Source organism: Arvicola amphibius, chromosome 12 (assembly GCF_903992535.2).
Source record: "Arvicola amphibius chromosome 12, mArvAmp1.2, whole genome shotgun sequence".
Taxonomy (NCBI): domain Eukaryota; kingdom Metazoa; phylum Chordata; class Mammalia; order Rodentia; family Cricetidae; genus Arvicola; species Arvicola amphibius.
Window position 1 is genome coordinate 54,857,111 of NC_052058.2, and position 27,582 is coordinate 54,884,692.

A 27,582-nucleotide genomic window follows, 5' to 3' on the forward strand; every position below is an offset into this window, starting at 1 on the left:
GGAATGAGAGCTATGCATTTTGTAAATTGATGGACTAATGTTTAAAGGGACAACAGCATAAGATACACCATATTCTTACTACACGGGACATAGGTTTTTCTATGATTCATAATGTACTTTAGCATCTTGCAGTCAACGGAAAAACACGCATATTGAAAAACTTCCGTTTTCATGTGGTTGGTTGAATCTTGGATAAACTCCAGATTATGATACAGTTATTAGTATTGTCGAGAGTTGTGGAGTTCTTGCTGTGTGTGTATGCTATGATACATGACAGGAAAAGTTGGGATAAACGAAACAAGACTGGAAGGTGATGCAGAGAGCAGTTCAATTGAAAGGCACACAGGTCGAAAGCATGAAGACAAAAGTACACAGTGTAATGAAGTCGTGCTTGGCAGCAGAGGCTTCTATGGGAAGTTCTAACATTTATTTCCATATCTCACCTGCCATTTGCTCAGCATTTACCACCTACCAGGCATCATGTTAAGTTCTTTGCAAGGAGAAAACCTCCAACCTCCACAGTAACCCAGAGAAGGAGGTGCTACTGTTAGTCCATTTCTCAGATAGGGATACTAATGCACAGAGGATTAATATATTGCTGAGGCTTGTGTCCAGAGTCTGAACAAAACATGTGCATGAACAAAACATGAGTCAAACATGTACAAGGAAGCTTTTGAGTTCATTATTAAGATATTTAAGTATTCATTTTCCTGAACTTGATAAAACCTATTTTTCCTTCTTCTGCCCCCCCCCCCCCGTTTAAAAAATCTTTCTGGGAGTAGCTTTATAAAGAGGTGGGTAGATTTGGGCCAACGACTGTCTTACTGATAACAAACTGTCCGACTTTGGGCCAGCCACTTAGCCTCCCCAAGCTGAAATGTCCTCAACTATAAAATAGGAAATAATAGTTCCAGGGTCATCGTCACCAGGGTCAAATCAGATATCATTTATAAAATTTATAGGATGGAATCTGAAGCCATTCACAGCAGCCAAGTGGCTCCAAATAGTCTCTTTCACAAAGGTTATCAGTTCCAATTATCTGCAGTAAGCGGTTATCCTTGAATAATGATTTGCTCATCTGTCTCCCATCTGCGATGTGAGTGCTTCAAGGCCAGCCGTAGCATCTCTTCGAACCTCACAGCTGTCGCAACAGCACAGCTCTTGCTGCAGGTTCAATGACTGCAGCACCCATTCCAAGCAGGATAGAGCTGGGGAAACCACCAACTTTGTCAGCACACTAGGCTATCAGCTTATAGATGAGAAGGCAGCAAAGGTGGGGAGGGGTAATTTGTTGAGGGGCCAAGCAAGGTGTGATTATAGGTCAGATTAACTGTAGACAAAGAAAGGCTCCATATTGCATTTTGGTGGGTAAATGACTGCTGAAAGAAGCACCAACAGGAGTGGCCTGAAGCTGCCCCACTGGCTTTAGCCTGTCAGTGCCTGCAGGTCCCTGCCCACTTTCACCTTGTTTCTGCCCTCCCCTACTGTAGGATGTGGATGTGACTTGGGAATTCTTTTGGGATTCCTTTAAAAGTCTCTATATACTTCATCTTCCTTGCTTGAAAATAGACAATAAGATTGTCTCTCCATGGGATTTACTGTAAAATGTGAATCATAACCAGTACTCACTGGTTCTCTGTTCTAAGGCAAGCACTAGGCTAGCTCTTTCACACAAATTATCTCTAGTTTTCACCCAGATTCCAAAGATAGTATTATTATTGTCATTTGCTGCTGAGGACGCTCCTTGGCCAGTGAAATGCTGATAAGTGATGGAGTCCAGATTCTAGACCAGCTCCACGTGCCAAAGGCCTTGGTGTTGTAACTAGAAATGTTTGTTCTTGCTTGTGTGGTGTGGGATTGATGTGGGATTTCCTTCTGTATGCTTGAATACCATTGATAAATAAAGAAACTGCTTTGGGCTTATAGCAGATCTATAGGGGAACAGAGCTAGGTAGGGAAAACTAAACTGAATGCTGGGAGAAAGGAGGCTGAGTTGGAGAGAAGCCAGGTAGCCCTGCCAGAGATGGGAAGCCAGAACTTTACCAGGTAAGCTACATCCACATGGCAATATACAGATTAATAGAAATGGGTTAAATCAATATAAAAGTTAGCCAATAAGAAGCTAGAGCTAATGGGCCAAGCAGTGATTTAATTAATACAGTTTCTGTGTGATTATTTCACGTCTAAGCTAGCTGGGCATCGGGAACTAACAAGCAGCCTTCTCCAAAATAAGAATGACATCACTGACCTTCCAATAATTTCTCTATTAGTAAGATATAAAGAAAACGGAATATAATCATACCTTTTCCACTTTATAATGCAGATAATTATGAGGTAAAACAAAATGAAAAGGGTATTAGTCTGTTTCATGCTTCCGGAACAAAATTTCTGACACTTATTTCTAAAGGAATAAGATCTCTATCTTGCAGATTTGGAGGTTCAAGAGTGTGATGATTACACTGGCTCAGCTTTGCTGAGGATATCATGGCTAGCTGCCTCCCAATGGTAAAAGTGCAGGGAGAGAGAATCGTTACCTAGTGAGATACTGAGCCAGGACCCAGGGAGAAGTCAATATTTTTCTTTCAATAATAATTTGTTTCTTAGGAATTAGCTGGGGTCTCATGAAAACTATGTTAATACCTTTTAAGGACAGCTTCCCTAGTAATTTGATGACATCTCTAGTTCCCACCATACCCTCTTCTTCCAGTGACGACCCAACTTCCAACATTCGAGTCTGTGGGGGACACACCGAAATCATATCTAACCATAACAGATGGTGAATGTGACGATCTCCTTTTTCATCAGGCAGTCTCCTCTGTGTGGGCCAGCACTGCTCAACCATTGGATATTATTTCGTTAGCCCATCCCCTGTGGTCTCCATCCTCAGGGTTAGCCTTCTGATGGAAGGGCTTTGCCTGACTATCACGCTTGGGAAAGTCTGCTCCTAATTTAGAGCAATGACAGCAAAGCTCTCACTTCCTTCCTTATCCATTTTCTCATCCAGCATATGAAGATAACAACTTGCCCTTGAAAGCTCTGAAGAGAAGCACTATTTTAATACAAAGGATTATTTGTGGGTGAGATATCCATTCAAAGCTGATGCACTTGAAGTGTTGATTTTTAGCTCTTTTTAGCAGATGTACAGATACAGCAAGGGGTGAACAATCCAAAACAGGCCTTTTGAACAGTCTGCACTATAGAAACAGGGGAAGGCCTCAGCTGCCTGCTCAAGACTGTAGAATGCAACATTAGGTTCAAATAAAATAAGGTTTCCTGGTCCTTATAAGTGTTTCCTGCAGTCCAGGGCTGGCACTAGACAAAGCTAGGAAGTATCTGAACTGGTGGGATGCCCCGAGGGTGCTGTGTGACACTATGTGACCAGATGGCCAGATGGCATTTTTAACATAGCGGGTACTGTGGATTCGATAGTGCAGCAAGAATGCAGTCTTGGTCCCATCTGCCAGGTGATGCTATTAAAAACCAAGCAGACATAAGAAGCATCCTTTCTAATCCATAATCCGACTTTCCTTGAACACATTAGCATGCCTGTGTTTGCCTGATTTGTGAACACAGAGCCCTCGGACTTGAGCACATTGGCAGTAGCCCTGGATGAGTTCTGTGCTATAGACTTTGTGTTTGATCCTATGTATTCACACCTAAATGGGAAAGGATGGAGCTTGCCAAGGACAAGGACACTGTTCTTGCTTTGTGATCCTCCCACTCAGAAGTAGGAAGGAATCAGAAATCCTGGCAGAAAGTAGGGAGGTCAGTGTGAGTTTCGGAATGGAGCCAAATGTGCTGTGGTTTTAGAAGGCAAAAGCTACCATTTAAAGAGCAAAGGGCTAAAAATTAGGACTCCTGAATTTTGACATTATAAGTCATGTGACCTTGAGCCAGTCAGTCGGTCCCTCAAAGTGTGAGCATCCTCATGGGTTATTCTTGCCACAGAGGGCAAGTGTACATCAAAGTACTTTGTGGACTACAGAATGCATTCATGTTAAAGATTACAGGGGCAGCAGACACTTTGAGATATTCCTGTTTGCATGCCCAGCACTTAGGTCATGGCTTGGCATAGGGTGAGCACTTAATTATGTTTGGGGACTAATGATACAAATCACTGAGCTGCAGGAGATGAGCGTGGTAATGAGCTTGGCCAACCTAGAAGACAGAATTACCAATGACTCCAATTTGCCTCACATCTGCACAGGTGAGAGGTTAAGGGCATTCTCATCCCTGCAGCCCTAAATACTCAAGATAGGCCCTATTTCTAAACTAACACTAAGTCTTCTACAATGAAAGAAAATTTCCTGTGGATCCCTAGGACTCGTTGAAATTTTTGTGTGTTTATGTAGCCTGAAATGATTAATAAGATGAAATCACATTTTAAAAAAAACATTGTGGTCATCAGTTCCTTTACAATTATAAAAACAAGAATAGATTAAATTATATAAAATACATCATAAATTAAACCAAAGTGAAATTCAAATTCAGGTAAGCATTAACTTAATCTGATGTATGATATTGTTTCATGGACTGTGACTGACCTAGATGTCAATAGGTACTGAGACAGTGGAACGACTTTTTGATTTAAGTTTTTCTAATGGTTAAGATTTTCTGGCAGATTCACAGATGTATTCAATCTGTTATGATTGTCTTCATGTCCCCCATCGCCATCTCTTCTCCCCCTCCCATGCCTGTTGTCCCCTTTCTTCCCAAGTAGTCTCCCTCCTACTTCCATCTCTCTCTGTGCCTCTCTTTGTCTCTGTCTCTGTCCCTGTCTGTCTCTGTCTCTGTCCCTGTCTGTCTCTGTCTCTTGCTCTGACCCTGTGTGTGTGTATGAAAGCTCTGTATGGGTGATCACAGCTCCTGACTGCAATGGCCACATCACGTCCAGAAGATTTTTATAGGACTTCTCTTCATCCTCTAGCTCTGCCAGTCTTCTCACCTCTTCTATGATGTTTAGAAACTTTGAAGGGGAGATGCAGATGTCCTATTTAAGTCTAAGATGTCAATATTCAGTTATTCTCAGCACTTAAGAGATTTCAGGTCTCTGCTTGAACTGCCACCTTACGGCAAAAGTCCTGAACAAGCCTGGGAGCAGCACTAGTCTATGGGTATAACCATAAACATTTGCAAGTCAGTTTGACTACAGGCCAATTTAGCAAAACAACAGCAATAGGTTCTTCCTGCAGCTTGTGTCTTCCCTCCCTTGCTTCTGCCCTTCCCTCCCCTGCTTTTCCTTCCTTTTGACAAAGTTTACAGTACCAAGCATGCTGTATTCCCTGTAGAGTGGGCCTCAAACCTGGCCAAAAAGCAGTTGGCTACCCAAGGACAGTCATGCCACTATTTGTATCAGTGGGTGGTGTGGTATTCCCCTCTGTATGCTGTGATTACCATTAATGAATAAAGAAACTGCTTTGGACAGTACTGCAGGGCAGAACTTAGCTAGGCAGGGAAAACTAAACTGAATGCTGGGAGAAGGGGGACAGAGTAAAAGAGAAGCCATGGAGCCACTGCCAGAGACAGACATGCTAAAACTTTGCTGGTAGGCCACAACCTCGTGGTGATGCATAGATTAATGGAGATGGGTTAAACTAAGATGTAAGAGTTATCAAATAAGAAGCTAGAGCTAATGGGCCAAGCAGTGATTTAATTAATACAGTTTCTGTGTGATTATTTTGGGAATCTGGGCAGCTAGGAAACGAACAAGAGGCCTCCTTACAACAAGTGGACATATCTTTCCTGGAAGGTTGATATTGAAACATTCAGGATCAACATCTGGGCAAGATCATTGATGGCTTCTCTCTCTCAACAACTGCAAGAGCACCATCTGGCATTTCAAATACCAGTAAGGACAGAGCTTCCAACTCAGTTCCAGCTTGATTTCTCTGTCTAGATGTGGTGTCTTCAGTGACAGGATCTTGGTCTTGTGGTCAAGCAGGAGCAATGGCTCATCCTAGCACTGTGAAACATTTGCCCTATTACACTTGATAAGACACCACTACAGAGAGGCTTATTCTAAGTTATTTTCTTCTTAGCACAAATAAACAGTATTATTGGTATAAAATTCATTCATTAAAGAGTTGTTTACTAAGAATTTACTATGTTCTAGGCGGCACTTCTAGATGCTTGGATCACACTAGTAAAATACCAAAAAAAATTATGAGAGCTTACACTCTGATGGAGAGAATAGTTTTTAAAAAATGGAATCCATAGAGCATATATAGTGTGTTAAAAAGTCAATGTCTCCTAATAAGAAAGATAAATAGATTTTTTTTTTGAGTTATGAAGGGGAAAGTGAACAGATATTGCAACTTTTAACAGCATGGCACCAGGTGTCCTCGAGGAAGTTACAACTGAGCAAAAGAAAAAAAAGAAGTGAGGGATTAAGTGGCAGTCAGTGGCCAGGCCGTAGTACCTGAGGCCGAGGGGGCTAGCTGGGAGTGAGTGAAGGTAGCATGACCAAAGGGAACAGGATCACACCTCAGAAGGGCTGACATTTATTCTGAAAGAGGTGGCATTTGCTTAGAGGATGTGGAGCTGAGCCATGACAGGGTATGAGTGACATTTTAGTAGTAGCAGCAAGGCTGTTACATTAATGTTAGATGGTAGAGTAATAAAGCTTGATTAAAACATTTCTTGTAGTGATGCAGAAGTACTATGATAGTGATTCATAACAAGTTGGTGGCAACAGACACAGAACCACGATTCAATTTCTGCATGCTACGAATATAGAGCCAAACGAAGTAGGAGGGAACTAACCCTGCCTTCAATGTCTATGGCATGGGAAACTGGGTGATAGGAACTGCCATCCATTGAAAGAGGAAAGACAAGTGGGCAGTGCAGATTTATTTTTAAGTTTTTAAACCTTAAAAAATATTTTGACTTTTGACTCAGAAGAGACTAGGCGCATCTTTCTTTGGTCAATCTGAGTTTGGGTCCGTCTGACACCAGCCCTTCTCCTCCATGTTTCCAATGAGATCAAAGTAGGTGCACACCTTCTGGTGACCCGAGTGTGGGTGGAGTCTTTGCCAGTATGTTCTTCCAGAGTAGGCTCGAGGCCATAGCTGTTCTCTGCTGGGCCTCAGCTCCCAAGTGTATAAATGGGGGCAGAGGACAGACAGACACTCTTAGGTGTACCTAAGGTGCACGAGAGAGAGGCGAGGTCACTGTCATATCCACTTTGGCTCTCAAGATAGGTCCCCTGTGTCTGCTTCTCAAAAAAGTAGGCAATGACATCACAAAGGCAGCCTTACTGGAAAGGACAAAATTGCCAGTGAAACTGACCAATCAGAACAGACAGCACCAGATGCGGTGGTACCTTCTGCCTCTGTCCTGATCATCAAGCCCCCAAGGAGCCACTGAGAGACAGAAAGAAGCAGAACACTAAACACAGTGGAAACATCACTTCAGATGAGATTGTCAGTATTGCTCAGCAGGTGCCACCAGTCTTTATCCAGAGAACACTCTGGGACTACTAAGGAGACCCTGGGTAGAGTGGCCACTCTCAGACTTCACCTGTGCTAAGGTGGAATGCCCATCTGCCTAAGAAGCAACAAGAGAAAATACTTCAACCAAAGATCCTCTGAAAGTCAAAAATATTTGGAACTGAGGTTTTAATTTGGTGTTTATTGGTTATATAACTTTAGGTAAACAGCATCACCTCTTTGTGGCTTTTTTATTTTGTTTATAGAAACATCTATTACATACAATCTCACTTTATTCATAGGAATAAAGTGTGTCATGAGTGTACAAAAAAACTAACAACTAAAAATTCACTGCTGTTATTGTCTGCCATTATTATTCATTTTAATATATTGAACAGGCATTGCTAGGTTAGCTGTGGCAGAAGATTTCAAAGCTGCTTGGGTAAGAAATCTACAGGGGCATAGAGTTGGGGCTGACTTGATTCTGTCATTATGTAAAAGCTAACCTAATAGACTGATTTTTTTTTTGAGACAGTAATTTCAGTTCCCACCTCTGTTGCTAAATATAAGAACTGACTTTGATTCTATGTATTCAAGAGAAGCTCACTGTTCATTAGTTCCATTGTTTCCTTCTTCCTAAGTTTAACTGGGTTGGTTTATCATTTGATTAGGCAGTGCCTCTCATGTGTAGAGCTCCATTTAGTCACATCACATATTTATTCAACAAAGGTTGATGGCATTTCTGCGATGTGGTAGGCAGTGTGGAACCTGCCAAACTGAATTGCACTGGAAAGTTCCCTCCATAAAGCTTGTGGTCAAGCAAAGACGGCTAAGAGCAGTCATTAAAACCAAAGCAAGAGGGAGCTGCAACAGTGGTACCAGTAGCACACCGTGACTGCGAGAGAAGATAACTTCTAATTTGGCTAAGATTTATCGGAAAAGGTTGATCATAGGAAGCAGAATAAGGAGAGAGAAATAGTATTCAAGGAAATGGGGAGTTGTTTGAACAGAAAGACAGAGGCAGAGACAGACAGATACACAGAGACAGACAGACACCGAGAAAGACAGACAGACAGACACAGAGAGAGGAAGAGAGAGGAGAGAGAGAGAGAGAGAGAGAGACAGACAGACAGACACAGAGAGAGGAAGAGAGAGGGAGAGAGAGAGAGAAAGAGAGAGAGAGAGAGAGATAGACATCGAGAAAGACAGACAGACAGACACAGAGAGGGAGAATGTAAGAATAAGGGAAGGAGAAGAAAGAAAGGAGGTTTCCAAAGTGCTCATAAAATAGATGGGATCAGGAACAAAATGCTTTTCTCCTTCTGAATCTGAGCTTCCCCCGAGGCTGGCAATTCTCCTTTTCATGCGTCATCTGGTGCTGCTGGCTTTGTGTCAAACATTGCACTAAATACTGAGGACAAAAACAAGAACAAGATATTGGGGATAGCAAGGTCATCCAGAATCTCTACTCCAGGCACAAAGTTCAACCTTCTCGGGTAACTTAAGAATTACCTTCTACCTCCTTAAGACCAACAATCCACTGACCCCACCAGTTCCCTGCCCACCCTCACTCCACCTTGTCATTGTTCCCTTCACCTAGAGTCCACATTCTACACTGTAACCACTCCTTCTTAAGCATTCCTGACTTCTCTCCTCATGCCCTACAGTAAACAGCTACCAGAGCTGCCATGAGATTTATAGACATGTTCCACTGGCTCTCAGAAGCTTACAACTCCCTGCTGACAGACAGGCTTGTGTTTGTAAATGAGACTTTCTGAATATCTTCAGTAGGTTTCTTTTTTTTTTTTTTTTTTTTTTTTTTTTTTACCACAAACCTTGAAAGATGGCTCTCTACTAGCCACACCATCTAACTGTGTTTTTCTGCATGCAGAAATTCACCTCCCCCATCTCTACCTCCCCCCCCCATCTGAGTGCCTTCCTTCCCTCCATTCTCTCCAATTTCTCTCTTACCACCCTCTGGTTGCTGTGGCTGCATCAATGATAAAGCAGGACAAATGTGTGTCATTCTCTAATACAGTTCCTTTGAACGACTGCACCTAGAGGCCATGCTGTCTCCCTTAGACTGATGTCATGGGAAAATGGGCTCTGCTTCTGAGGTCAGTCTACCCTTACTTGCTTTGTTCCTGTCTTTTCTCACCTTCCTAAGAAGAATTTAAGTTTTCTTGTTTCAGAATATGTTTGTATGAATTTATTTTTTCCCTTGAAAAAGGTAACTAGATGCCTGAATATTTTTGGATAAGTGGCTCAGCATCAGAGTCACGCCATTCTTAACTACGCACTGTGGATAACAACTTGATTGCAGTGGGAACCAAACACATGGCTGAAATTGGAAGAATGTAGTAAACCATGAAAATGCTAAAGAGGACCAGGAAATGAAAAATGACAACTGGGTGCCACCTCTGACTTGCTATAGGTTATATAAGTATTCACCATAAACAGTGGAAATTGAGAAATGTGGACAAAAAAAAAAACTATAGAAGGGAGGGGTCAAGGTTGAAGCAACAAGACAAGACGTGTGGAGGCGTCCGGAGTTCATCCATAGAGAGAGGCAGCTGTGGTCTCAAGGACTCAAGAAGCAAGGGAGAAAGACAGTGTCATTAGAACTCAGTGAGGGGCAGCTCAGAGGCAGGAACTCCGCAGCAGATGTTAGTGTTACCCCAGAAGCCTGATGCTCCAGGGAAGGGGCTTGGTATGGAAGTGGAGTAGGCCAGGAGAGGCCAAGTCCAGTTAGAAGACAGAGGGAAAGCCACCTAGGCTAGGTTGACAATGGGACCAGCCTGCGGTCCCAGTACACAGCAGAGAAGCATAGAGAACTCATCCAGAAAGGGGGTGGTTAGCAAATACAGAGCAATGAACCAGAACCATCCTATAAGAAAGCGCCAAATTTCAATAAACAGACTGCTACCATGAAAACCAAACAGAAAAGGAAACAACGATAATATGGGATAGTCGACCTTAAACCTACCTTTATGTCCAGAATTATCTTTTCTCCATAAAGAGGATGTCCCAGAAGCCAGCTTAGTGTCCAGCAGGTTCCAGCTAGAAGTTAGAGATGTGAGCAACTTTCTAACTTTTCTCATTTTTCTGTTGCTTATTTTTGCTTTATTCCTACTTTTTTTTTTTAAAGAAAAGAGAGCTTAGTTATTGAATAATTGTTAGCACATAGCATGTGTCTGATGCACTCCCTGGAGGCTTTCTTCTTTGCTTGGTAACAGTCAATCAGCACGCTTCCCTCTCGACAATATTAACATCCAAGATGGTGAGATAAACAAGCTCATTAAAAAGCAAGTTGCTACATGAAGTAAACACCTTAGAGTAATAAAGCCTGGCTTCCTCCATGGTGCGCCCAGGGAAATGGTATTAGCAACCTTGGCAGTGGTCTGAGTTAACAGGAAAAGCTCAGAAGGAGGCCAGTTTCTCCTGCTCCTGCAGAATTATTCAGGCAGCATCCTCCAGTTATAGCACCAAGGGGAAATACCAGGCCCATGTCCTCAGAGAGAAGTGTTTAGATGGCACACTTACAGGGAGATTCTTTCACTGATAGAGTGGGACTTTGCGCATTCCTTCAACCTTTATTGAGTCTAAGTGACGTGCACCATGCTGGGATCTGGGCACCCAAGGACAAACACGGTACCATCCTGACCACAAGAGGGCTCTTGTTCTGCTGCATGAGGCTTGCGTGAGCAAAGAGCTAGGGGGAATGAGTTAGTGTATAAGGAGTTTGAAGAAAGCAAGAAAAGTGGAATTAACTTAATTAGCGAAGGTTTATAAAATGAAGACAACCGTTCAGGGACTGTCTTCTCTTTATTGGTTTCAGGATCAGTTAATCCAGCACCAAACATGAAGTATTGCCAAGAGCTTTGCTGAACCTGAGATCTACACATACTGAACTTCGTTGGCATTTTTTTTAACCAGAGACCATGTGATATGACACAACTTGAGAGGTTGAATCTCCTCCCTGCCTCCAGCCAGCCCAGAATGGGTAGGGGACTTAAGAGTGTGCAGTATCCAGGCTCTTCAGGATGTGCTGGGCTGAATGCCTCACTGACATGGTCGGGGTCCCAGGCGGGCAGGCTACTGAGGACAATGGGTGTGTGTGGCCTTCACGTGGTTAAGATGAGATTTGTAGGGTTTCATTTGAACCGGTCTGATAGTCGAAAATATTTGGAGGTTCCAAGCCTGCTTTCCCTCTTTGGTCTTGGAGGAGAATCTAAATAGCTCTTCATCTATAAGAGGCAGAGAGTGTGAGCAATGTTAACCCTTACCAAAGATATATTACTAGCTTTGTAACTCTGGCTGCTTTTCAGCTCATTTAGTTTTCCAACATTCCTATAAAAGAAGGTGTTTTGTTTTCCATTCTTTTAAGTCTGTATCTGAGAGAAAGAAATTTGGGGTTCCAGTGAGCTTAAGGGGAGCTAAAACTAGTCACTAAAGACATAAGAGATGGGAAGGGCGGAGCTGAGATCTGGCTGACCTTCCCAGCCCACATCTCACAAACTCAGTTTGGGTCTGGGCAGTCTCCTGGCTCTCAGTTTGCTTCCCAGGTGGCTGCAGCTCCAGCCATGTCATTGGGTGTCCTTGGAGTACCATTTGGTTGGTGAGTCAGAATGCTTGGCAGGCCTGCACCCGTCTGTGTCTCCGTACTGGGGGGTGGGGCTTGTTGTAATGGACCCATCAAATCCTGGATTGGTGGGCTTTTGTCAAGGAAGGAACAGCCAGTCCCTAGGTCTCAATGTCACTTTACAAAGAAAGGGGTCATCCAATAGCCCCATTTTTCTCCAATATGTTTGCTATGCACATCATCTACTAAAGAAAGCTTTTGTGTTGGCTAATTTCTTCAGAAAATATTATTTTTTGCTTGTCCTTTTCTGAGCTGGTGTTGGTTTTGTTGATTTGGATTGAGGCTTGAGACTGGATCTTTCCCAGGAGGCTGTGGGAGGCGTTGTTGTGTCTCTTTTCTCTAGCCAGCATCACACCCCCAGCCCTGACCAGTTCCCCATGGGTATCTCATATGAATTGCCTGCGTGATTATGTTCCAACATCAACCAGAAAAGGCCACCAATACTCTGTGAGATCTCCGTGGGCTGTGGGTTCATGTATTTCAATCCTTTTCCCCGAAACCAGAGACTCTAGTTTGGAAGGTTGTGGAACCTGGGGGAGGCAGTCTCACCAGAGGAAGTCTGGCGTGGAGACAGACCTGAGCCTCCTCATTGAGCTCCATTTCCCATCAGCCCTCTGCTTCCTGGTTCAGACGCACCATGAGCAGTAGCCCCACGCTTCTGCTGCCATACCTGCCCTCTGTGGTAGACTGCATTCCTTCTTAGACTGGGAACCAAAGATGCCCTTCCTCGTTTACCTGCCAGGTGTTTGGTCACAACAAGAAGAAAATTAACTAATACATAGAGGAACCATGTACACCCCATCCCTCAACACAAAGGCTTTTTCTTGTTAAGGGTAGGAAGATGCTCAGCATAAACAGCCACTGATGGAAATTTCCTTGTACCTCTCATTTTCTTCTCCTCCTCATTATTATCTGTATTACAAAGTTCCCAATAAGTGGAGATTATATTGTTGGATTGTTATAAATCAGCAGATCTATATTCTTGGAGTAGGCTCCACTTGGTCACGCTAGATCTCTATTATAGATGACACTGGAGATGACTTTTGCTTTGTTGAGGATGTTTGACATGAGGTCCAGCAGTCACTGGTCTGCAGTTTCTTTCCATGCAATACTTAATGCGCTTTTGATGTCAGTACAATGCTAGGCCCAGAAAGTGAGTTGGGGGGGGGGGTTTGTGAAGAAGCTGTACGAAACTGATGTAATTTCTCCCCCTAAACACTTGGTAGAATTCACAAAGTAAGCCACATGAGCCCGGAGCTTTGTTTATTTGGGGTGGGAATTGAACTACTGATTAAATTTCTTTCATAAAGATCTAATTATTTAGACTATCTATTTCTGTTGAACAAGATTTGGTAGTTTGTATCCATCAAAGAATTGATTCATTTCACCTGAGGCTTCAGAATTATTAGTATGCAATTATCATAGACTTTTCTTTTATTCCTTGTACTACTAGTGGGATGTACAGTGGTATCCTGATATTGGCAATGTCGCTCTTGATGGTAGTAATCTGTGTTTTTCTTGGTCTGCGTGTCTAGAAGTTTGTCAATTTTATTGATCTTTTCAAAATTTCACTGATTCACTCTATTGTTTTTTCAAATCATTCAATTTCATTGATTTTTCCATTATCTTTATTATTGCCTTCTGCTTGCTTTGGGTTCAGTTTTTCGCCTTATTTTGTTTCCCTAAGCTGGAGGTTTGTATGAGATTCATAGTCCCACCCCCTGCTCACTCTTTTATTCTCTCTCTGTCTCTCTCTCCTCCTCTCTAGGTGCTGGGAACTGAACCTAGGACCTTTTCCATGCCAGGCAAGCACTCAGCTACTCAGCCCCTCCCCAGATGAAGGTTCTTTAAATATGAGCATCATTGTTTTATTTCCTTTGAAGCACTGCTGCCCTGTGCAGTGTATATTTTGATTGACTGTTTACTCTTACTGTCCTGTTGTTCAGCCACGCTGTCTAGTTCTGCAAGGGAGGAAACCCTCTAGTCAAAACCAAGGGACTAAAGGGGACAAATATCTAATGAGTCCCCCCAAGTTCTGCACTGGTTGTTTTGACTTTCCAACTCAATCTGAACATTAATGCCTACTTTTCAGAATCCTCTGACAATTGTTTGTGATGTGTTAGACAGTTTCTCACTATGGTTATTAGAAGGCGCTCTCCATTATGGTTAGAAACTGAAAGCCTGTTCTCTTTGAGAGTGTATTGGATGATTAGTAGAGTGTGTATTGATGGTTACTCATCTTACTGGGCAAGGATCTTTTGATGTTCCCATCGCCTCCACCTGGGAAGAGGAGCCAATAATAAAGACTTAGAACATGTGCTCTCTTCCTAAAGTAGAGTAACAGTCTCTTGCGCTTTCAAGGGGAATATCAATTTCCTGGTCCCTTTCAGAATAGAATGATTTCAAAATGAACAAGGTCTGTAGAGAGGGAGAAGTTCTCCCCAGTGAAAATAAAGGAGTGAGAGGAAAACCTGAGAGGACACTGTCTGGGGTGAGCACTATTCTCACGGGTGTGACCCCATGCACCATGGGCACTCTTCTCATTGGTGTGACCCTGTACACCATGGGTACTCTTCTCATTGGTATGACCCAATGTACCATGGGTACTTTTCTCATTGGTGTTACCCCATACACCATGGGCATTCTTCTTATTGGTGTGACCCTGTACACCACAGGACTCTTCTCATTGGTGTGACCCTGCACACCATGGACACTCTTCTCATTGGTGTGATCCTGTACACCATGAACACTCTTCTCATTGGTGTGACCCTATACATCATGGACACTCTTCTCATTGGTGTGACCCTATACATCATGGGCACTCTTATTATGGGTATGACCCCATACACCATATAAACAGCTAAAGAGAGGAGGGATTCATCTTGTCTCAAAGTTTCAGAGGGCTCAGTTCAAAGTTGTTTGACCTGTGCACTTGGAAAGAAACCCATGACAGTGAGAGCATGAGTCAGAAGCTGCTCTTCAGGTTTTGATGAATGAGAAGCAGAAAGACTACAGGACTACAGGAGGTGACCAAGGGCAAGGTATGTCTCCAAGAACATGATCTCATTAATTTATTTTCTCTTCAGTTACCCATTGATTACTTCAAAACTTGTCATCTAATGGCCTTTGGAAACATTATCACTCACACCTAGAAGTATATTGTACTATCACCATGGTATTTCTTAAGCCAGGCATGTTGACAATGAAGACTCCTCGCACTGTTCATCTGCAGATCTGGATCTAATTAGGATATTGACTCTTCATTTTTTAAAAAAAAACTTCTTCCCTTCTTCTTTCTCCTTAGCCCTAAAATCACTATTTGCTTATACATTGGTCTCAAATTTACTAGTTGATTATTGTAAATGGAGACTGCACTTTGTTTCCTGGCAATCCAGACCCAAATATTCACACAGAAACTATATTAATTACAACACTGTTTGATCAATAGCTTAGGTATATTCCTAGCTAGCTCTTACATCTTAAATCAACCCGTATTTATTTATATATCACCACGAGGCTGTGGCCTACCAGGAAGGTTCCAGCATCTTTCTCCTTTGGTAGTTACATGGAGTGTCCCTGACTCTGCCTTCTTTCTCCCTGCATTCAGTTTAGTTTTCCCCACCTACCTCTACTCTACCCTGCCATAGGTCAAAGTGGTTTCTTCATTAACATATAAACATATTCACAGCATACAGAGGGGAATCCCACATCAGATTATCTCTATAAATAGAAGTATTTGTAAACCCTTACCTCATGCACACATATACAAATTGTATAATTTATACAATCCTTTGTATGTTATTTACTTGGCACATTACATAATTATCTAGTTAAGTAATGTATTCAAATAAATATGAACAATGCTTAGTTTTTTTCACATAAAATATAAATGTTAAAGCAAATTCTGAGTTTGTCTTGTCACATGACTTGACGTGTCTTGAACACTTAGGGTTGCATTTCTGTTCTTTTAGTAGCATTTACTCAATCATCACATTTGGAACCACATGGTTATTAATTAGCATTGTCTGTTAAGAACTTGGTAGGCACCAGTGTCTGCATCACAGGAACTAGCACAGCAAGAGATGAGATGCTTTTGATGAAATTCCTGGTACCCATATGGTAACACTAATACATAGGTGAGCTTGGACTTCAACCTCTAATCGTTTGACTCTTTTACCTCTATTCTCCTGGATTACAATTTCCTTAGCTTATTGGGGTCCCATGAATAGAGAGAAGCAGGGCATGCTGGAAGATGGGAGATAAAGGGTTGAATTAAGCCTGGTGGCAGCCATCACAGAAAGTGGAAGCTCCATCTCTCATTCAAAGTTACGAATTTCAACCCAAAAAGGAACTCCTCTCCTCTCTTCCTCTCTCTGAAGTCAGCTTCTCCATCCTCCTTCCCAATGCAGCAGCAGAAGGACCAATGAGTGCTGTCATCACATATTGCCCCCTTTCTCTCCTCTTTCCTCCTGCCATTACCCCTCAGCTCCCACCAGCCTCCTAAGCTGTTCCTTGCAGCCCGCTAATGAAATTGCTGCTTCTTTTGTAATTGTATTTTAGCATGGTTCATGCTTTGATACCAACCTTAAATCAAACTCTTTGCAGAAAGGCTATCACGGGATGACAAGCTCCTTTCTGCATGTCTCATTACTGAAACATTTATTCAGGACATTCTGAATGATATGAATGGTTGCCTCTGAGTGTCGCGATGACTTAATACACTACAACTGAAGGATTTTCATTTCCTCCCCTGGTCTGCTCACCCGTCCCTTCCGGAGTTTCTTTCTTATTGTGGAGACACTATCAGAAAGGGGTGCTGGGCCCCTCTTGGACCTGTAGCCTGGAGACAGCTTATTGTGAGCCTGGGACCTAGTTCTGTGCATTTTCCCCCAATTCTGGGTAGCTTGTTTTCTCATCACAGTATATGATCTCTCTCAAAGAGTTATGGGTAAATATAAAACTAAAAGGACAGCTCTTAAGCAGAAAGGGAATTGAAAATTAAAATCTTCTTGATTTCTCTGTCAGGCGACCTGTATCTAGGGTACTTTAGGATTTCTTGTTCAGCAGTTGAGAATTATGCCAAATGTCTCATGGACCCTAGACATGAGAACAACCACAAACAGGTATAAGTCTACCTATAAGAAAAGCAGAATTCTGGACAGAGACTCACCTAAGGCTTTCTGCGAAGAGAAAATATCCCTTGAAAGATGCACATAACAAGACGATGTCCATAGCAAGATGCTAGAGATGATTTTCCTTTGGTTCCAGAATTGGCAAGTCAGACTTAAAGATGACAACATGGGGAATTATTTCTGTACATTCTAAAAAGAATCAAAACCAATTAGAACCAGACACCTATTAAGGCTTAATTAGAAGCAAACTGTCCTTGATGAAATGTTCCACCGTTCCCGAACAGCTTGAACTTCATTCCGTGTGAACATCAAACAAGCGCTTCCTAATCACTTGTTCCACTCATTGAATCCCCACCTCCTTCTCTTTGTTGACATTTCAGACAAACCCCATAGCATGTCATTCATCTTAGTCCTTGAGACACGCAGACCTGTTACTGAAGATATCTAGCTAATACCCTCTCTTGCTTCTTCACAGCTCAGGGCCACTCAGCGCTTCTGGTATGCTGGCGGAGCCCCATTTTGGCTGCTTCTGCTCTGACTCACACTGGCTGTTCCTAAAGTCTTCTGTATGTCAGCCTCTGTACATAAAAATTTGAGGATGCAGGCTTCGAGGAGGGATGGAGGAGGTGCTGCCCATTTTTTGCCTTTCCACCATAAGATACTACATCTAATTTGATCATTTCTAAACACTCCAACTGTCTAGCTCCTAGAGCAGCTTCCTCTGTAGCTCAACCCTCTTAGTCAGGGTAGCAGTGAGATGTCTTGCACTACAATCCTTCTGAAACATCTGCTTAGCCTGCAGAAAAATTCACATGTATCCCATGACTCCAACATACATGAATCACTATAGGCAGCCCATCACATAAATGGTCGCAAGGATAGAAACCACATAATTATAATTGTCTTAATGGATGTAGAAAGACTTTTGACAAAATCAAATATAATACTGGCGATTCAGTTTCCTCTAAGGGCGTGGCCTCTGGAAGGTTGGCCATGATCCAGTGGATGACCCCATCAGTATATGGCCATAACAAACTGGATTTGGTAAGTTATTAAAGAAGAAGACACAAAGCTAGAAATAGGGGAAGGAGCCTGAATCTGGGAGGAGTTAGGGGAAGGAGTAGGGAGTGGATAAGATAAAAATACATTATATAAAAATTTTAAAGAATGTGTAAAAAAAATTACTTTTAAAAGTCCCAGAGAGACTAAGAATGGAGGAGATATATCTTAATTCAATAAAGGTTATATGTGACAAGGCTACATGGACCACATGCCAAATTCAGAAAAACTCAAAACATATCCACTAAAGTCAGGAACAAGATAAGAATGCTCACTCTCCCTGTGCCTGTTCTTGTAGTGCCTGGAATTTAGCTAGAACAACAAGATGAGGGAATAAAAGGGATACCAAGAAGTTAAAGCATACTTACTTTCATATGACATGATTCTACACACAAGAGACCCCTAAGACTACTGCAGAAAACCTTTGTGGTTGATAAACACCTCCAGCAAAGTAGCAGGTTACAGAATTAATGTACAAAAATCAATAGCATCTTAAAACACCAATGCCAAATTTCTTAGTATTAAGAAAGAAAACAGGGAAGCAGTCCCATTCATAATAAAGATACCTTTGAATAGACATAATGAAGGAAGTTAAATATCTTTACAATGAAAAAAATGCACTGAAGAAAGAGATTAAAGAAGACTTTAGAATCTAGAAAGGCCTTAATGTTCGTGGAGTAGCAGGATTAGTAGTGTGAAAATGGCCATCCTCCCAAAGCAATCTACAAATTCAGTGCAGTCCCAACCAAAATGAGAATTCGATTCTTCACAGAAATAGAAAAAAAAATGAAAAGTTCATATGGAAGCACAAAAGGCCTTGGATAGCCAAGTCAATCCTGCACACTGTGAACGCCGCTGCAGTAGTACAATACCTGATTTATTGTCACATTGTAGAGACATAGTTATAAGAAAAAGATCACTGTGCAGTCACAGAAATAGAGACATAGGTTAAGGGGATAGATTAGAGACCTCAAGGGTAAGATCATTTAAATCATAACCACCTAACTTTTGATAAAGAAGCCAAAGCTACTCATTAGAAAGAAGACAGCCTTTCTGATAAATGGTGTTGGGGAAATTGAATATGTGCACAAGGAAGGGTGAAACCTGATTCGTAGCTCTACTCTGCACAGAAATCAACTCCAAAGACCTCGATGTTAGACCCAAGGCCCCCAAACTGATATCAGATAAAAGAAAGTGTACTCTTAACCGTGTAGACACGGGCTAGGACTTTCTGAACAAGATGCCAGCCACTCGGGAAATAAGGACAAAGGTTACATGAGAGCTTGTGAGATTGGAAAAGATTGTGAACCACAAAAGAAGCTGTCACTCAAGTGAAGAAACAGCCTATAGAATGGGAGAGCATCTTTGCCAGCTGTGCTTCTAACAGAGGGTTAGGGTTTGGAATATATAAAGTACTTTAAAAACCGAAGGTCAAGAAAACAAGCAACTTCACTAGTAATGGACTATGGAACTGAACAGAGAGTTCTTAAAAAAAACAAATGCCTAAAAATACTTTTTAAAGTGTTAAAAATATATAGCCATCAGGGAAATGCAAATTAAAATTACTTTGTTTTTTTTAAAATCTTACTTAAGTAAGAACAATTATTACCAAAAAAGGTGACTCCGAATGCTGGCAAGTATGTGTGGGAAAGGGGACCTCATGTTCATTGTTGGTGGGAGTATCAACTGGTACAGCCATTGTGGAAATCAATGGGGAAGTTCCTCAAACAGCAAAAAATAGAACTGCCATATAATCCCACTATACAGTTACTGAGCATGAGCCCAGAAGACCCTATACACTACAAAACATGTACCTGCACTTCTGTGTTCGTGTGACTTTATTTGCAATAGCAAAGAAATAGAACCAGCCTAAGAACCCTTCAGTGGATGAATGGATAATGGAAAAGGTGGTACATATACACAATGGAATTTTACTCAGTGGTAAAGAAGGATGAAATTGTGAAATTTGCAGGAAAATGGATGGATTTGGAAAATATTGTACTGAGTGAGGTAACTCAGACACAGACAAATGCTACATGTTCCCCTTTATATGTGTACTTGTAATATGAAGTTTTAGAATAGTGTATTTAATTGTGAGCAGTAGTAAAAGCCAGAATAGAACAAGGCCAGTAGAGGACAAGGATGGAGGGGGAATTGGGGATAGTAGAGTACACTGGACATGAAACTGGAGGGTAAACACTAGGGCCAGAAAGAACTAAGCAAAAAGGCAGATCAGAGAACATGGAAAACAACAGAGGAGAGAAAGGTAGCCAACATTGGGGGATATATCAAAAGGTATAAAATCAGAACATATAAACATACTATTGTCATTCCTTTTGCTTACCCACCAGAACCTGATGGTAAACTGTACTGATGAAGACAAAGTGCAGTTTGGCTATGCGGCACAGAGAAATGAAATTGTAGGTAAACTTGTTCCTTCCCACTGGTTAACTATGGGGAATAAAAATCATTATCAGTCTTACCTAGCTGTGAATCCTGAGAACTGCCTCAATGACCTACCAGGCATGACGTGCATTCTAGTGTTACAAGGGTAACATTGGTATGGGAGTGACCAACTACTTTGAGGCCTCTTCCACAAGAAAGGACTCATGGTCCTGTAAATCTGATCAAGAGCTCATAACTAGAAGGTTCATAGGTTCCAGTGGGGGGAACCTACCACTGTGATAAACGGTGATGCTGCCTTTTGAACATTTATATTTACACCCGTAGGTTAGTGCCATTCCCTGTCTTTACCGTTGATGCATCTTACTATTTTGGTCTCCATTAATGCAGAAAGCTATAGCTGGCCAAAGTGCAGAAAATAAGCAAGGGTGAAATGCTCTGACTTAAACGGAGCAGCTGTAGCTGTTCAAAGCTCGGGGAACATGATGGAAAAGGAAGTAGAAAGAAGCCGGGAGATACGCAGGGACAAAGAAAGGAATCATGTTCTGGAAAGGCACAGTCAGGGTACTCACACTCTCACTGCAGCTGTAGCTCCCTGACGAGACCCACCCAAGACTGGACCCATCAGCATTTCTTCTTGGATGGGGGAGGGGTTATGGGAGCATCACCCCTTCCTGAGGGACTAATGGAAGTTAACAGTTGTTTGGAGAGGAGAGTCTTATTTTTATTTTCGTCAGTGGGAAAGCTATTGATGTGTTGCCCTTGCTCCACTGATGGATGCCCTTGCCATCCAAACTCATGCTAGAAACTCGAGCTAAATGAATGTCTCTCTCTCTCTCTCTCTCTCTCTCTCTCTGTCTCTCCGTCTCTCTCTCTGTCTCTCCGTCTCTGTCTCTGTCTCTGTCTCTCTGTCTCTGTCTCTGTCTCTCTGTCTCTGTCTCTCTTTCTTTCTCTCTGTCTCTCTCTCTCTCTGTCTCTCTCTCCCTCTCTCTGTCTCTCTGTCTCTCTCTGTCTCTGTCTCTCTCTGTCTCTGTCTCTGTCTCTCTCTGTCTCTGTCTCTGTCTCTCTCTGTCTCTGTCTCTCTGTCTCTCTCTGTCTCTGTCTCTGTCTCTGTCTCTCTCTCTCTCTCTCTCTCTCTCTCTCTCATACACACACACACACACACCATGAAAGTAGAGGGATTTCCTGAGAAGAAGAGTTCAGTGGGAAGGGGTGAGAGATGAGGTTGGGGGTTGCGGTGAGATGACAAATACATTCTATAAATCTGTGAGACCCTGGACAGTTGTTAAAACTTATGCATGGTGTTGACACTAAGAGTGGGTGCACAGGATGTGCCACCTCCACCTCACCCTATCTTTATGTCACATTTCTTCCTTCTAGATCGTCTCAGAGGCAAAACAAATCTCCCTCTGGTGATATCCAACCTAAGGATGAGGAAACTTCAATCCCCATTGGTACCCACGGTTCAACTATTGGTTTCTCAGTTTGGGAGGTAGCCTACAAGCTGATGTCAATGATTCCCACAATCTCTCTCTCCAGTCCTCCAGACTTTAAACTGGCTAAATATAGGTACCCAGCGGTTGGTATTTGCGAGACAGGGTTGGCTCTATTATATAATTAACCTAGGTGTCTGCCATAACTGGAGGCCATGTTTACAACCTACCCATTCTGTCTTCAGTCTTGAGATCTGGCTACCAGTTCTTTGGGCAGTATAAAAGGTCCCGGTTACAACTGAGTTGCTATCCTCAGCTCTGTGTTAAAACTGGCACCGTAAGGAGGAAGATGAGGTGCAATGGGGGCAGAGGGACTCCAGTTCTGACCTTTCCTAGGATGGCTGACTGTCATTTCTCAGAATCCTGGAGTGTTTTCAGGAAGCAGTTTCATTTGATCCCTGGCCACCAGTTCCGACCACAGGAGTTGGGGGTGGAGCTTGTGGATGCAGTGTCTTGAGGGAGACTTGGCCATCCAGCAGCACGTATGGCCAGTAGGACTTCTTTTCTAAGCATCTCTGGAAAGGCCTTGCGACTCAGGCAGCCTGAGAAGCCTGACCTTGCTGCTGAACAACATCATGCAGCTTTGCTTTGCCAGCCCTCACCTGGGTTCAGAGCCACAGCAGGACGCCTGGGAGAAATGCTATGCCCAGGCATTTGGAGAAAGCTGCTCCTTTTTATTTCCGATTCTGTTTGTACCTTCTGAGGGCAGCAGCCTCGAGGTACTGTCCACCGTCTCTTTCTTTGAGAAAAATGTGGAATAAAAATTGGGACTGTCACTCTAAAGGTGACTAATAACATGCATATATATTATAGGCATATGTAATTATATATAATTTATTCAGTGTTCAGTGTTAGCCTTGTTAAAATTGCTTTACATATGTAAATGTACTCACTTCTGAGCAACCACTTCAGGGGATACAGCCTGTTTTCCTCCTATTCTATAGACAAGGAAATGGAGACCCTTGGTCAGCTTTTCGTGGCAGACAAGGAGAGGATCTAGGGTGGGATGGAAGCCGTCTGGTCCCACATCACCCACAGTTATCACACTTTGTCATTGTCTTATCCTCCTGTCTCAGAAGCAAGTGGCTTTTTTCTAGAGCTAAGGTGTCCACACAGAGTCTATTCAGACCAGACATCTTAAGAAAAGCCTGTGTATAGACTGGAGCCTAAGGATAAATAGAAAGAAGTCTCAGGCCAGGCGGTGGTGGCGCACGCCTTTAATCCCAGCACTCAGGAGGCAGAGGCAGGTGGATCTTTGTGAGTTCGAGGCCAGCATGGTCTACAAGAGCTAGTTCTAGGACAGGCTCCAAAGCTACAGAAAAACCCTGTCTCAAAAAAAAAAAAAAAAAAAAGCAAAAAAAAAAAAATAGAAAGAAGTCTCCCTTACTTTGTAATCATAAGGTTCATTATAGCAGAATGTTCCCTTGCAAGTACCCTGAAAATATGATTTAATTTACCATAATCTAATGTGCCAGTAGCTTTTTTAGAAAGCGTCTTAATATCAATTACTTTCCCTGTTGCTGTTGCAAAATATAAGATAGAGTTAATAAAGGGAGGGTTTATTTTGGATCACAGTTTGCAAAGACAGTTCATTATGGTGGCAGCAGGGTCATGGCAGAAAAACTTGGGGCTGCTGGTCACATTGTGCCCACAGTCAGGAAGCAGAGAGATGGCTGCTGTGCTTTTTACCCAGCTTTCTTCTTTTCATGCAGCCTAGGACCTCAGCCCGCTTAGTCATGCGACCCATGTTTAGGGTCGGTCTCCACAACTCTAGCAGTTCAGTCTACAAACTGCCCCATAGAGGTGCCCAGAGGTTTGCCACCAAGGTTATTCCTGTCACGTTGTTAATAGTAACTATCATAGCTATCTTAGGGAGGGGTTCTCTGTCTCCACAAAATGAGGAAACTTTGAAGTGAGGTCTGAAAACCTCACTGAAAAAGTTGCTGTAGGAACCAGAAAGGGGAATCAGATTAAAAATAACCCGAACCTCATTAGTAGTGAACATATTTGAGAATTTTCCAATACTAAAGGAAGACAGAGGGAAAATTTAAATACACTGGGGGATTTGTTGTTGTGGTTTGGTTTCTGTTTGTTTGTTTGTTTTCACCAAAACAATCCCAGTGTCTGATGTTGTCTGGTTCTTGTAAAACCCAGTCGCTGTTCTAATAGCCGTGTCAGCAGGGCTGGCATTTTGTGAAGTTAATTAGTGAATGCAGGGCCAGGTCACCCAACCTCACCTTCCAGATTTCCTTCAGTTCTTTCACCGCGGTTTAGGAACAGGACATAGAGACACCAAGCGATAGGAAATCCAAGAAGCACGTTTGTCAGTTGTGGGTTTAGAACTCTGGCCCACAGGACCCATTGTTGAGAGGTCAAAACCCCATAATAAGATCAAAACTAGGGAGAAATGAGCATGCAAATACATTGGAAAAATAAAACAATCTAGAGTTGCAGTGAAGGGTGGGGCCAGATTCAAGAGAGCACTGGGACACTTTTTAGTCAGCGGTGTTAAACGTCACTGTTGCTTAACATAGAGGCCCAGGGAGCAGAGCTTTTTTTCTGAGAAGAGAAATGACAAGGGATCTCCCCATGCAACCCTGGCCCGTGATACAGGCAGAGTCATGCATATCTGCACGCTGGATTCTGGGTTTTGAGCCCAGTCCTGCCACTTACTAGCTTTACAATCCTTAACTTTCCTAACTCCTCCTAGGCTATTGATAATCTGTGACTAGCCCGTTAGAAGTGCTGGGAGAATTTAATATGTTTACAGCTGCATGTATAATTCCAAGACACTGTACAAACAGGTAGCTGTTAGTATAGTCATTAAAATAAAATCACAGAGGCCTTGCCTTTGAAAACTTCTAGCACCAGCATGGATCTTTTTCTGCTCCATGTTTTGGAATCATCCCTTTGATAGCAAAAGTGCTGATGGCCCTCTTCCAGTCCAGCTTTAAGACGCGAGACTCCTTGATGGTGCTTCTCTTGAGGCGTCAAGGTGAAGACAAATTCTTCCTGGCTAGACTCCCGTTGCTCAGGACTTTGGCACCCTCTAGTGCATGATGTCTGTTGCTGCTTCCCAGTCCCCACCCTACCGGGCACAGCTTCCTGAAAACTCTACAGCTCTGGTTACAGTGAGTCTCTTAACAACAATTGCCAGGGCTCGGCGGGTATTGGCCATCCCTGACTTGGCCAGCAGTAGTAATGGCAGGCAAGCACTGTTGAGGCCTTTCTGCAGCTGGAAACGTGAAGAGGAAACACTGTGGTCATATTCCAGCATGTGACAGGAATGACAACGGTCAGGAAGATGGCTGTAAGGGAAAAAGTCCAGAAAGAGTTCAGATGAAGAGATGCATGCGCTTAACACGGGAGACATGAGTGAAGGGCGCTGTGGGTCCTGGGCCTATGTCTTTAAAGGTTAGCTGCTACACCGTACCGTCAGTTCTAAGATGCAGAATGTTTATTCACGTTTTCCATCTTTCTGGACTTGAATCCTTCTTACATATAACATTATGTTTTGTGATTTGATCTCTGCTGATTTTAAGTTTCTTTAGTGTTATGCAATAATATTTAAATTCACTTTATAATCACTGACATATTGATGGTTATAATGAGGAAGTCTGGTAGTATAAATTAATTTTTTTGTCCAAATCCTTTAGGCCAACCAATTTGTTCCCAAATACTGTGCAGAGCTTTATTTTCTGAGTAAAAGCCAGGAGCGACAGCAGGCACCTGTAGCTTCAGTGCCGGGGAGTTGAGGAAGACAGAGACAGGTGTATTCCTGGAGCTCACTGACCGGCTAGCCTATCCAACCAGTAAGCTCCTTGTTCAATGAGAGAGTCTGTCTTAAAAAAAAATGAAGTGAAAAGGGGAATGGGAGGTGACTCGGTGGGTAAAGGCACTTGCCATTTGCCACCAAGACTGGTGATCTGAGTTTCATCCCTAGAAATCACATGGTAGGAGAGAATTGAGACTCTTGCAAGCTGTCCTCTGACCTCTGTGGTGGTTTGAGTAGGTACAGATCCCATGGACTTGTGTGCTTGAATGCTTGGCCCATAAGGAGAGGCACTATTAGGAGGTGTGGCCTTGTTGGAGGAGGGTAGCTTTGTTGGAAGAAGTGTGTCACCATGGAGGCTGGCTTTGAGGCCTCACAAATATGCTTAAGCTATGCCCAGTGAGACAGTTCACTTTCTGTGACCTGTGGATTAAGATGTAGAACTCTCAGCAGCGTCTCCAGCACCATGTCTGCTTGCATGCTGCCTTGCTTCCCTCTGTGATGATAGTGAACTAAACCTCTAAAACTGTAAGCCAGCCCCAATTAAATGCTTTCTTTTATAACAGTTTCTGTGGTCATGGTGTCTCTTCACAGCAATAGAAACCCTAACTAAGACAGATAAACAAACAAATGAAATAACTGGAGAAAGAGAGAGGAAGACACTTGATTTTTTTATTTATTTATTTTTTTTTTTTGTCTTCCACACAGGCACACTTAGGCACACATAGACAAAAGCAACTGCCACACTTGGTTGCCCACACACACACAACACACTCACATTTTACAAAATGATAAATGAATGATTGCAAGTTAACAAGGAATCAAAGAGTCAACTCAATAGTCACTTGCATAGAAAACAAGCAAACACCTGACAAGACCGTAGCCTCAGGAACGGCTGAGATGGAAGACACCAGGGAGGGCTGCAGAGTGACTTCAGCTCGCTCTGCTGTAAAGCTGGATGGTAAAGCTCCACATAGGTTTTGTGCCTCCCCAAAGACCCAGTAGTGTTTCTTCATTAAACATATAGGAGAAATACATGTTTCTTTTTTCAGTATCTTTTTTTCATTTTATTTTTTTTAAAAAGAAAGCAAACTATCTTACTTCATTTTACATACCAATCCTAGTTCCCACTCCCTACCCTCCTTCCATCTCCTTTAGTATCTCCACCTCCCACCCCACCCCCATCTGCTCCTCAGAGAGGGTAAGGCACACTGCTTTGGGGAAGGTCCAAGGCCTTCCCTTCTATATCTAGGTTGAGCAAGATATTCATCCAAAGAGAATGGGTTCCCAAAAAGCCAGTACGAGCAGTAGGGATAAATCCTGGTGCCACTGCCAGTGGCCCCGCAGTCTGCTCCAGTCATGCAGCTGTCACTGCATTTTCCATCAGCAATGGATGAGAGTTCCCCTTACTCCACATCCTCTCCAGCATAAGCTATTATTGGTGTTCTTGATATTAGCCACTCTGACAGATAGATGTAAGATGGTCTCTCAAAGTTGTTTTGATTTGCATTTCTCTGATGGCTAAGGATGTTAAACATTTCCTTAAGTGTCTTTTGACCATTTGAGATTCTTCTGTTGAGAATTCTCTGTTTAGTTCTGGACCCCATTTTTTAATTGGACTATTTGGAATTTTGATGTCTAATTTCTTGAGTTC